The sequence below is a fragment of the Podarcis muralis genome, chromosome 7, assembly GCF_964188315.1.
Source record: "Podarcis muralis chromosome 7, rPodMur119.hap1.1, whole genome shotgun sequence".
NCBI classification, from domain to species: Eukaryota; Metazoa; Chordata; class Lepidosauria; order Squamata; family Lacertidae; genus Podarcis; species Podarcis muralis.
In genome coordinates, this window is record NC_135661.1 from 63,395,734 (window position 1) to 63,407,181 (window position 11,448).

Below are 11,448 nucleotides of genomic sequence, written 5' to 3' on the forward strand. Positions count from 1 at the left end.
GGTACTGTTGTCGTCTTTTTTCACCCCTTCCCCTTCTGTCCAGCTGAATGACAGAAGTTGGGTGCTGGCTGCTTATTGCTTAAATTGCAACCAGGGACTGAGTTGTCCCCCATCTCTTAGTGAAGCAACATGCCTAAACGAGCCCCTTGGAAGCAGGCCCAGAGGTGTAGGCTTGGGTCCTCAAGCCTTCCCAGCACTGTCATTGCAGTGCTGTCATGTGACTGCAACAACAGCACTGGTGGAAGTAGGGCTTTGCAGTTCCCCAGGTGTGAGGAACCTTTGGCCCTCCAGATGTTGCTGAACTCCAATTCCCAACATCCCTGGTTGGTGGCCATGCTTTTGGGGGCTGATGGAGGGCTAAAGGTTCCAAATCTGTGCTACTGAATCAGAGCCCATGCTCTTCATAATCCCAGCGGGCACAAGAAGCCACAAACTATGGTCACATCCACACCATACATTTAAAACACATTTTTATCACTGAACCTTCCCCAAAGAATCCTGGGAATAGTAGTGCCCCCCCCCCCCCACAGAGCTACAATTCCTGGCACCCTTTACACACTACAGTTCCCAGAAATCTATGGCACGTTTCTGGGGGGATGGGGAGTTTGTGTGTCTCGGAGGGAGAGAGCAGGCCTATCATCAGCATGCCGCAACACACAGGGTCACTTTACCATAGAACTTGCCCCAATCAGAAACCTATTGTGTCCACTCCTTCTGTGACTACCCTGACACTTGCTTGCCCATGACAGCAGGTGGTGGGGACTGGGGTAGGGGCATTGATTGGAGCTTGAGGCTGCACAGCCAGTCTTGCCAACCCCACATCAGTCTGTGTATGTTCAGATCAGGCCAGCAGAATTAAAATGGGCTCACCGAGTTTGTGTGTGTGGCCCAGAGCTCAGATTGGTGTCACTGCCAAACCGCAACTAGACAGAAAGATTGACTGTCTCCTTCCAGGCAGTTGGGACAGAGTGGGTAGCCTGATTGTGGCACTGATTGTCAGAGCTCTAGGTCACACACCTAAACTCCCTGGGGCCACCAACTTGTTTATGCTGTGCTCCCTAACATACATGCCTTGGGGGTGCAGCCTGTGTAATTCAGAAAGCAGGGCTGGCAAGTTGTGGGAAGCAGCTTAGAGCTACCACCATTACAGGAGGAGCCCATCCACAAGATAGCTGGGGGGCGGGCACTAAGGGAGCCTCTATTACCTGAAGCCAGGCTTGTGCAGCTAGTTAACTGTTCCCTCAAGTCTTAAACAGGACTTGGAGAGGAAGGCTGTCAATGGCTAATCTAGGGATGAGGGAGAAATTCAGTTTTGTTTACATTTAAATGTGAACCTGCCTAACCCACCCTTCCCAATGTAATACACAAAGTGAGACACACACACCCTTCAAAATCCACCCTTCAGATCTTTGCAATGCAGTTTTCCAGCCAAGTAATGGGTACAAAATTCATATTCTAGGATAACATGTGCAAATATTAATGAAAGCAACATACAAAATGCATTCTGTTAAGGGAAACTGCATGCAAAAATGTGTAGATTAGGACAAACACATACTAAAATGCTGATGAATTTTCAAGTGGAGTATTTAATTTTTACAAATGCATGCACATGAAAATATGGAGAACTGATCTGACCTGAAAAATGAGAAACTGAAACTGACAAAGGCATCCATCTGTAGTGGCTACTAGTCATGATACGTGTGTACCACTGCCAGTGTCAGAGATGGTATTCCTCTGAGTACCAGATGCTGGAAACTGCAGGAGGAGAGAGTGCTGTTGTGCTTCGGTCCTGCTTGCAGGCTTTCTATAGGCACCTGGTTTTCAACTCTTGAGAACAATAAGCTGAACTAGATGGGCCTTTGGTCTGATGCATAGCGGCTCCTCTTGTGTTCCTTTCACAATATATTTTTTTTTTCTTGCTAGGATGTGCTGTGCTGTAACAAGGACTTTCCAGTTCTTAATGCAATAGTTTACAAAACAAGAATTGTAATCCCCAAATGTTCCACTAGTAGTTCAGCAGCTACAGTACCTGATCCTGAGCCTAATTCAGAATATATAGCAGCCTTGCAAATAAGCCTCCAGAGGTTACTGGCCTGGGAAGAGGTTACTAGTAGCCTCGTTTCCATACGGTATACAAAGAAACAAAAAGAGCCACTGGCTCATCTAGTCTAGCATCCTGTCCTCACAGTGGCCACATGGATGCCCTGATGGGAAGCACAGAAGCAGGACATCATGAGCACAACAGCAAGAGGCAAGAGAAAAACCCTTCACTGCAACAAGCATGGAAACTGCATAGTAATTTTTAAAATAAGTAAAAGCTCCATCCTTTTGTGATGGAGGAAAAATCCGACTACAAGGTAGGTTAAATAAAAGGCTGGTATATAGAGCCTTTTACAACTTCAAAGAGGGATATTTCTTATACTGTAACAAAGAGGACTGATACCTGACCATTCTTGCACACTTCCACTACAAACATTTTTCAGGAGGTCCATGAACACAAAAAGTATGTTCGCTTTTAAGATGCTATTAAACTCCCCCCCCCCCCAAGCAATATAAACACCTTATGGCTACCAAAAGCAATAATACAGGGGTGGAAGACCTGTGGCCTCCCAGATTTTGCTGGACTACAACTCCCCTCACCACTGGCCAGGCTGGCTGGGGATGCTTGGAGTTGGGTGTCCAACATCTGGAAGGCTGCAGGTTCCTCTTAGGTCTGCCAGTCACCGCCGCCTCCTCCCTCATAGACTTTTGTATCCTTATTCCTTTGCTATGCAAGCACCTTGAGCCTCTCTTGACCTTGAGTCCTGTTCTGCATGGCTATGCATTGTGATTTCCCAATTAGAGACTCTGTGGTTGCAATTTCCCCATGTGTGGAAACTAAAACGTAAGAGACAACGGCTTTGGTAAGCTGTGCCATCCTTGGTCAGAAATCATGTTCTCTTTTGCTTCACAACAGTTCCCATAGTTCGCTTGTTCTTAAGCCACTCGGAGAATTGTAGCTCAGGGTGTGTGTGGAGGAATAAGAGTCTCCTAACAATTCTTGGCACCCTTAATCAGCTACATTTCCTGTGATTCATTGAGGGAAGCCATGACAGTCTGAAGTGATATGATACTGCTTCAAATGCGTAATGCAGATGGGGCCTGAGACAAATGGGCATGCAAGCATTGGCAGAGGGCTTTGTGTGAGGCGTGGGCAGGGGCGGAGCAAGGTGGGTGCGGTGAGTGCAGTCTGCCCTGGGTGTCGCCTCTGATGGGGGTGACTAAATGCTGTGCGGCACTAAATGTCTGTGAGAGACGCTGTGGCTCTGGTGCGCGCAGGCTTCCCGCTGCCAAAATGGTCCTCCTCAGTGACAGGCAGACTCCCCGTTGCAAGGCACGTGGTCTCTGCCAAAAAAGCAGCTCAACAACTTTGGCTTCCCCCAAAAAGCTCAACAACTCTGGCTCCCCCTAAAAATATGAAATAAAGGCAAACCATTTTTGCAGGCAAAAAAATAAATAAATTTCAATGGGGGGTGTGACAATATGGAGGAGGAGAGCCATGTCTGCCACCTGAAGCTCCGTGGAGGAAAGGTGGGGTATAAAAAGCAAAGCCGAATAAATAAATTGAATGCAAACCCATTGAATTCATTCTTCCCAAAAATGCAGTTATCCTTTGCAAAATTTGGAGAGATACAAATTTCGGTGCAGTTCTCCAACCCAACCACATTTACCAAGAGTGAATATGAGGGTGAATTGTGAATACAAATACACAGAGTAGTGAAAATAACATTAAGAATGCATTGTATTAGGGGAAATTGTTTGCAAAAATGTGTACATTAGTCAATGCTGAATACAAAAATGGTCTTCACACATTAGCCCCAATGATGAAAGTAGGGGTCTGTGTGTGTGTGTGTGTGTGTGTGTGTGTGTGTGTGTGTTTTCCTCCACCTGCCAGAACTATCACATCTGCAGACAGAGTATTTGGCCAGAATTCCTTAAGAATTAATATGGGAACTCTTCCCTCTCTCCATTCATATATGCTAACATCACTCCTTAACATGCAAATAGCACCAAAGGAAGGGAAGTGATGTACCATGCTCATGGGGGGCTCAGCACATCTTTTTGACTGACCAACTGTTTTAAATTATATATAGATAACTACAGTGCTTTTTTCTGGGGGTACGCAGGGGTACGCATACCCCTAAACATTTTGTGAATCTAAGTTTGGCCTCATTGAGGGGCAGTATTTCAATATGAGTAGTAAAATGAGAGTACCACTAAACATTTTTTGGGGGGAGCACTGGAGAACTACAACTCCCTGAATATCTGGGGGGCATCAGGTTAGGGCAAAGAAAGATATAGATATGTCCTACCTTATCCCCATAGCCTTGGGCTAGGCAGTTAAGCCTTTCCAGCAGAATGGAACGAAATGTACCAAGTTCAGTGTCTGGTTTCTAACTTGAGTCATCAACCCCAGTGTTCAGGTGGGACTCACAGCAGTTGTGAAAGAGTCTTGGGACTGGACTTTGGTGTCTCCAGGAGAGGCTTCTCTGCTTGTTCTTATCCAAGCCTGCTGAGAGACAGTATCATTAAGAGTGTAGCCCTGGTGAAACTTTAAGACTCCAAAGTGGGCAGAAGCGAAAGAGGCATTCTCTGCAGTATGTTCAGCCTAACCAGCTTAGAAATGGAGATTCGCCTGGGCCATCATGCGGACTAGATCAGAGAGAGAAGCAGTGCAGGCATTGTGTAGGTTGCAGAGTTAAAGGTATGCTGCATATCCAGGGGGCATGCCCAGATTCTGTCATCTGAGGCCTTCCTCATGTGCCCCTTCCATGGGAGGTCCAGAGGGTGGCAACGTAAGAACAGACCTTTTCAGTGGTGACTCGAAGCTTGCAAAATGCTTTCCCTCGGGAGGCTTGCCTGACGAATCTTTAGGTGCCAGGCAAAAACATTCCTTTTTAACCACACCTTTGGCTTTTAACTATGTGTGGTCTTTTCACGTGGGTGGGATGCTTTAATGTAGAGGTTTTTATTATTATTATTATTATTATTATTATTATTTAATGCTGGCTTTCATTTGTGCATGTGTTTTCTTTTTGCTTAAAATATTGCAAGTCGCTTTGAGTTGCTGTGGCCAAAAAAGGAATTAATACATTAAAATGATAATAACGATACAGTCATATCTGAGGTTGCGAACTCTGCAGGTTGCGCGTTTTTGGGTTGCAGACCACGCCAAACCCGGAAGTACCGGAACAGGTTACTTCCAGGTTTTGGCGCTCACGCATGCGCAGAAACACAAAATGATGTCACACGCATGCACAGAAGTACCGAATCGCATCACGCGCATGCACAGACACGGCATTGCGGGTTGCGAATGTGTCTCCCGCATGGATCACGTTCGCAACCCGAGGTATGACTGTAACTGTAATTAATAATACGAGCCCTGCAGCAGGGTGGGGAGCCTACGGCCTTCCAGGTGGCTCTTGGACTCCCAGCTCCTGCCATGCCTCTTAGTTTTTGCCCCCTTACAATCTCAAAGATGGATCCAGCTACACTCCTAACCATACCATCTGCCCCTGCCCTATGGTGTAGCCCTGCACTCTATCTACGTGGGGCTACCCTTTAGCTTGGCTCAGAAACTGCAGCTAGTGCAGAATGCCGCAGTCCGGCTTTGGGCCAGAGCACTTCCACATCAGCATATTACACCAGTGCTGAAAGTTCTGCATTGGCTGCCAGGACATTACCAAGCTAACATCAAGGTATTACTGTGGGCGGGTGAAGCCCTGCATGGCCTAGGACCAGGTTACCTTTATACACCGGCCAGATCATCTGCAGAGGTCCTGCTGACTTTCCCAGCTATCTTATAGTAATTTGGTTTCTACACAAACTAAAAAAAAAAATTAGTGTAGGAACCACTAAGGAACACTGATCCTGTGGAAATCAGGCAGGCACCTAAATCACTGATTCCCCCCCCCCTTCTGAAAAGGTTTTAGGATGCATGTACCTTTAGAGCACATTCTTTCCTTCAAAGAATTTTGGGCGCTCTAGTTTAGCCCTCACAGAGTTACAATTCCCAGCAGCCCTTAGCAAACTACAATGCCCAGAATTCTTTGAGAGGGAAATGTGCTTTGAATGTACTTTAAAGAGACAGTGTCTGCACAGTGTTTGCTCTGCCAAGAATTTTCAGATGTGGTTCAGTGTTGGTCATTTGTTCTGTGTGTTCATGGGTTTTCTAATCATTTCATTATAGAGTCGTACCTTGGTTTGCGAATGCCTTGCGACTCGAACATTTTGGCTCCCAAACACCGCAAACCCGGAAGTGAGTGTTCCAGTTTGCAAACGTTCTTTGGAACCCAAACGTCCAAAATGGCTTCCAATTGAGTGCAGGAAGCTCCTGCAGCCAATCGGAAGCCGTGCATTGGTTTATGAATGTTCTCTGAAGATGAATAGACTTCTGGAACGGTTTCTGTTTTAGAACCAAGGTACATCTGTACACCATTATGACTTACGGTACTTATTTTGTAATGAGTTGGTGGTTTATAAATAAAATGTTAGTCTGTGACTGATGAGAGCTCTAAGCCTGATGAGGAATGGTTGAGGGAGTTTATAGATTCATAGAACAGTTCACATATTCATAGAATCATAGAGTTGGAAGGGACCCTGAGGATTATCTAGTCCAAACCAAATATGCAGCTGTCCCTTAGTGGGTTTGAACTTGCAACCTTGGCAGTATAAACACCACACACTAACCAGCTGAGCTATACAGGCTGAGGTGTGTTTAGCCTGAAGAAGAGGAGACTGAGTGGTGATATGATAGCCACCTTCAAATATCTGAGGGGCTGTCGCATGGAAGATGGAGCAAGCTTGTTTTCTGCTGCTCCAGAGTGTGGGACGTGGACCAATGGATTCAAATGACAAGAAATGAGATTTTTAGTTACAATTAGGAGGAACTTTCTGACCATAAGAGCTATTTGACAGCGAAACGGACTCCCTCAGGACTCTCCGCTGGATGTTTTTAAACAGAGGTTGGATGGCCATCTGTTAGGGATGCTGTAGGTGCGATTCCTGCATTGCAGAGGGTTGCACTAGATGACCCTTGGGGTCCTTTCCACAGTCCTATGATTCTGTGGAAACATCTATAAGGCCACAGGCTTCCTGCTTCTGCCCTATGTCCAGAGTTGCAGCCTGTGGCATCCTGGGCCATGGGCAGAAGGGGCTGCCACTCATCTCTTTTGCCAAAACCTCTCTTCTAAGCAATTAAGATCTCTGGGCAGAAATGGGGGGGGGGGGGAGAGACAGCAGCAGCCATAGATTCTGCTTCGGTCTGTTTGTATAGAAGGCAGCTGAGATGCAGATGAAAGCTATTGATTTCACCAGGAGGAAGCAAAAAATGCTGAAGCTTCAGGGATCAACCTTCAGCAAACTGCATAAGCGCGCAGGATGTCACCGCCTCTAAATGAAGCTGAAAAACCTTGATTAATTAGTGGAGTCCTTGAAGAAAATTAACGAAGGCTGCCCAGTCTGCCGGTTAAGCAAAGGCATTTTTCAGCACTGCAGTACCCAAGGAAAGGGGCAAAAAAATCAGACGAAGGGTTGAGTTGTGGTTGGGAGAGGTATATAATTCAGCGTTTTATGCAGGAACCCTTTTTGCTTCACATCTCAATAAACTTTGCACAAGCCCAGGATGGCAGGCTCATATCCTTACTACCGATAAAATGCCCATTGTTAATGGGCGGAACTCATGTGAGGAAAGGGCTGCCTTGTTACAAGGATCCAGGAGGTGCCATGAATCTCCCTGCAGAGACCTACTGCACCCTTGCAAGGAAGCATTCCTACTGGTCACGTGTACATTCCATTCTCACCATGGCCTTCAACAGGCATAAAGGGTTGTTTTTTTTGGTGATCTAACTTATACTTCAGGGGTGGGGGATGTTTCTGTCCCCCAGCCCTGCAGGCCAACTTTGACAGGTGGGCGGGACAACCCACCTGCCAAACACCCAGCATCATTATAACATCAGATGACTGACAATTGGTCAACCTATCAAAGTCCCTTGTGCAACAGTTCCAAAGTGAGAGCCAGTGTGGTGTAGTGGTTAAGAGCGGTAGACTCGTAAGCTGGTGAACCAGGTTCGCGTCCCTGCTCCTCCACATGCAGCTGCTGGGTGACCTTGGGCCAGTCACACTTCTCTGAAGTCTCTCAGCCCCACTCACCTCACAGAGTGTTTGTTGTGGGGGAGGAAGGGAAAGGAGAATGTTAGCCACTTATCACTACTCCTACTTATCACTACTCCTTCGGGTAGTGATAAAGCGGGATATCAAATCCAAACTCCTCTTCTTCTTCAAGTGCCGAACATCCAGCTGGCTGTCAGGCACCAGGGAACCGCAGCACAAGGGGCTCCCGCAAGTAGCCAGCGTAAGCCTGGCAAATCTGCTGTCAGCAAGGCTTGGCTTGGTAGTGGCTCCCACCCTGAGGAACGCCCTCCCACCAGATGTCAAAGAGAACAACAACTACCAGACTTTTAGAAGACATCTGAAGGCAGCCCTGTTTAGAGAAGCTTTTAATGTTTGATGCATTACTGTATTTTAATATTTTGTTGGAAGCTGCCCAGAGTGGCTGGGGAAGCCCAGCCAGATGGGTGGGGTATAAATAATAAATTATTATTATTATTATTATTATTATTAGCTTCATGACCGAGTTCCCCACACAGAACTCAGTCACGCAGCCGATCCCTGCAGAAATCAGGCTTGAACTCAATGCCCGCCAGCTGACCAGCCCTGCCTTTTGCAAGGAGTGGCTGTGCAATGGATTTCTCCATGGGGAACTTTGGCACGCAGCTGGTCCGGCCTTGTCTATCCCTGCCCCACACCTGACATCATATACGGCACTAGGTGGGTGTGGTCAGCAGACAGCAGCCTAATGCAGCAAACTGGGACCTGTGCTGGTCCAAATGTGGTTTTCCACACTTGTTATACTTCTGAATTAATATGATTTTTCAATGGTGTGTGTGCTGTTTTTATTTTGTTTTAAATTGCATTAAATGTATTCTTTGTTTATGATGACAAAAAGTTATGGCTTATCAATAATTAATATAATATAATATTACTTATCTTGTTTTAACTCACCCTGAGACCTTGTGATAAAGGTTGAGTAATAAATCTAATAAATCATGATATCTGGAGGGCCACAGGTTCCCCATCTGTGGTTGGAGTGCTTGCCTTAAAATACAAAACAAACGGGTCTCCCACTCCGATTCACAGCATCATATTTTCTCCCTTACGCCTTCCAGTTTCCAAGATAGAGCGGCAAAACTACATTTGACGCTGCTGCCAATTAGCAAAGGCAATAATGGTCACAATTTGTCGTTAATAATTTTCAACAAAATGCATTTGTTGTCCTCATTGCCACCATCGTAAAAAACTGTTGGTGCTCTGGAAACACCATGACCCTTCTTTATTACACAAACATTATTGTGACCAAATGTAAATAAATCAAAGGGTTTCAAGGTTGCAAAGCTTGCTTTTGCTCTTGTCTGTGTCTTTCTTTATCCTTGGGCCCTAATGAGACTGTTTTTGCTAACGAGTTTGCACCAGTCCTGTTGATGTTAATGGCCTGCTCATTAGCAAGTGGAGATGCCTTTGAAAGGAAATGCTTCAGGAGCTGCAGTGTCTGAAGTGCAGGAGGTCATCGAGAGAGCCCCCTGTCACACCCACAAGGAGACCCCCCAAACCCAGGCAGCTGTGTCAATCCATTCCTTATTATGACGGATATATCAAAGAGTCATAGTACAATGCACAGGTTTTTTTAGGATCATCTGACAGTCATAGAATAAGAAGGTAGCAAAAGGTGTGGTGCAACAGCAAAGATCATTCAGTGTGGAACTTAAGGGTTAATTCTGTGGTTTATAAGGCAACTAACCAAGGGGCTGTGACAGTGGAGGTGTTGTTTGGCAAGCAGAAAGGAATGATTCTCACTGAGGTCACACACACTCTGATTAGCTGAGTAGTTCTGAGGGAGTTTTCCTCTGTTTGTATTGTTGAATATGTCCCTGCTACGCACAAGGCCTGGAGTAAGAAAGTCAAAACCCCTTCGTTTTTTTCTCCTCAACTAATACATTTGTTTTTATTCAGATTCCTCAGTAAAGTGTTAGCAGGGTTTTTATTCTCTCTGAACTCTGCATTATTTAAGTGACTTTGCTAACAGTACAGTAACTTGGCTCCCTTCGTCCCTGAACATTGCCCGTGCTGGCAGGGACCGTTAGGAGTTGTAGTCCAAGGGACCACAGATTTCTCCTCTCTGCTCTAACCACTACATCAAAATGGCGCTTGTAGCAAAAGAACCCACAAGCTGGTGGTCTTTAATTTTATAATAATAAGAAGTTGTTGTTTTTTGTTTTTTTTTAATTAGTATATTTGCATCAAATAAATATAAATGATAATAATGGTTGGAATCCAATGTAATACTAAGTGAAAATTCTGTCTGTGAAAGGATTTATGCTTACCCAAAACGGGTGTGTGGGTGTGTAAAAAGGCCACAATCTGCTCCACGTACATCAGCAGAGGGCAAGCTATTACAAAGAAGAGGGATGCCACTGGATGCAGCAGAACTTTCAGCAATGGGGTAGGGTTGCGAGTTCAGGAACATCCAAGATGCTGAGATTTCAGGACCCATTTGTGAAACCTAGGTGCAGCCTCTGGTGATGATAATGAAGGGCAACCCTTGGTGAAGTTACAGGGGGGGCAGACCCTGGTGATGCCATTAAGCATGGCACAGGAAGCATGGACCACAGAGCATGCCATTCAATTTTTTTAAAAAAAGCCAAAGTTTACCAAATGAGCAGATAGGTCATTGTTGGAAATTAAGATAGAAACCTTAGCTAAAGTGGGTGTTCCCACCTTTCAGCTGAAGTAAGGGGACCCGTTCCTTCTCACCTGCTTAGGGTGCCTAGGTAGTCAGTTTTTAATCTAGCCTACTTGCTTTTGGCCAGAAGGGTTTAAATGCTCTTGCCAGGTTGAAGGTTACAAGCTGCATACCTAATAAAGAATATTTTTTAAGGCACTTTCAGCCACTTGGGAGATTCAAGCCGTTCACCTGCCACCTAGAGGAGGTCAGACAAACCTGGAGATTCCAGGTCACTTCTGGAGGTCTGGCAACCCTGCTGTTCCAGCATCCTGTTCCCAGAGAAGCCAACTGGATGCCTGCAGGGAAACGCACAAGCAGGATCTGAGCACAAGAGCCCTCTATCCTCCTGTGGTTTCCAGCAACTGGCATTCAGAAGCCCTGATGCCTCCAACTGTGGAGGACAGAGTATAGCCATTGTGGCTTGTAGCCATTGATATCCTCCTTGAAATTGTCCAGTCCTCTTATAAAGCCATTCAAGTTGGTGGTTCTCACTGCCTCATGTGGAAGTGAGTTCCATAGTTTAACAATCCACTACAATACTTTTTTAAAAAATCCGCCCGGAGGGGTTT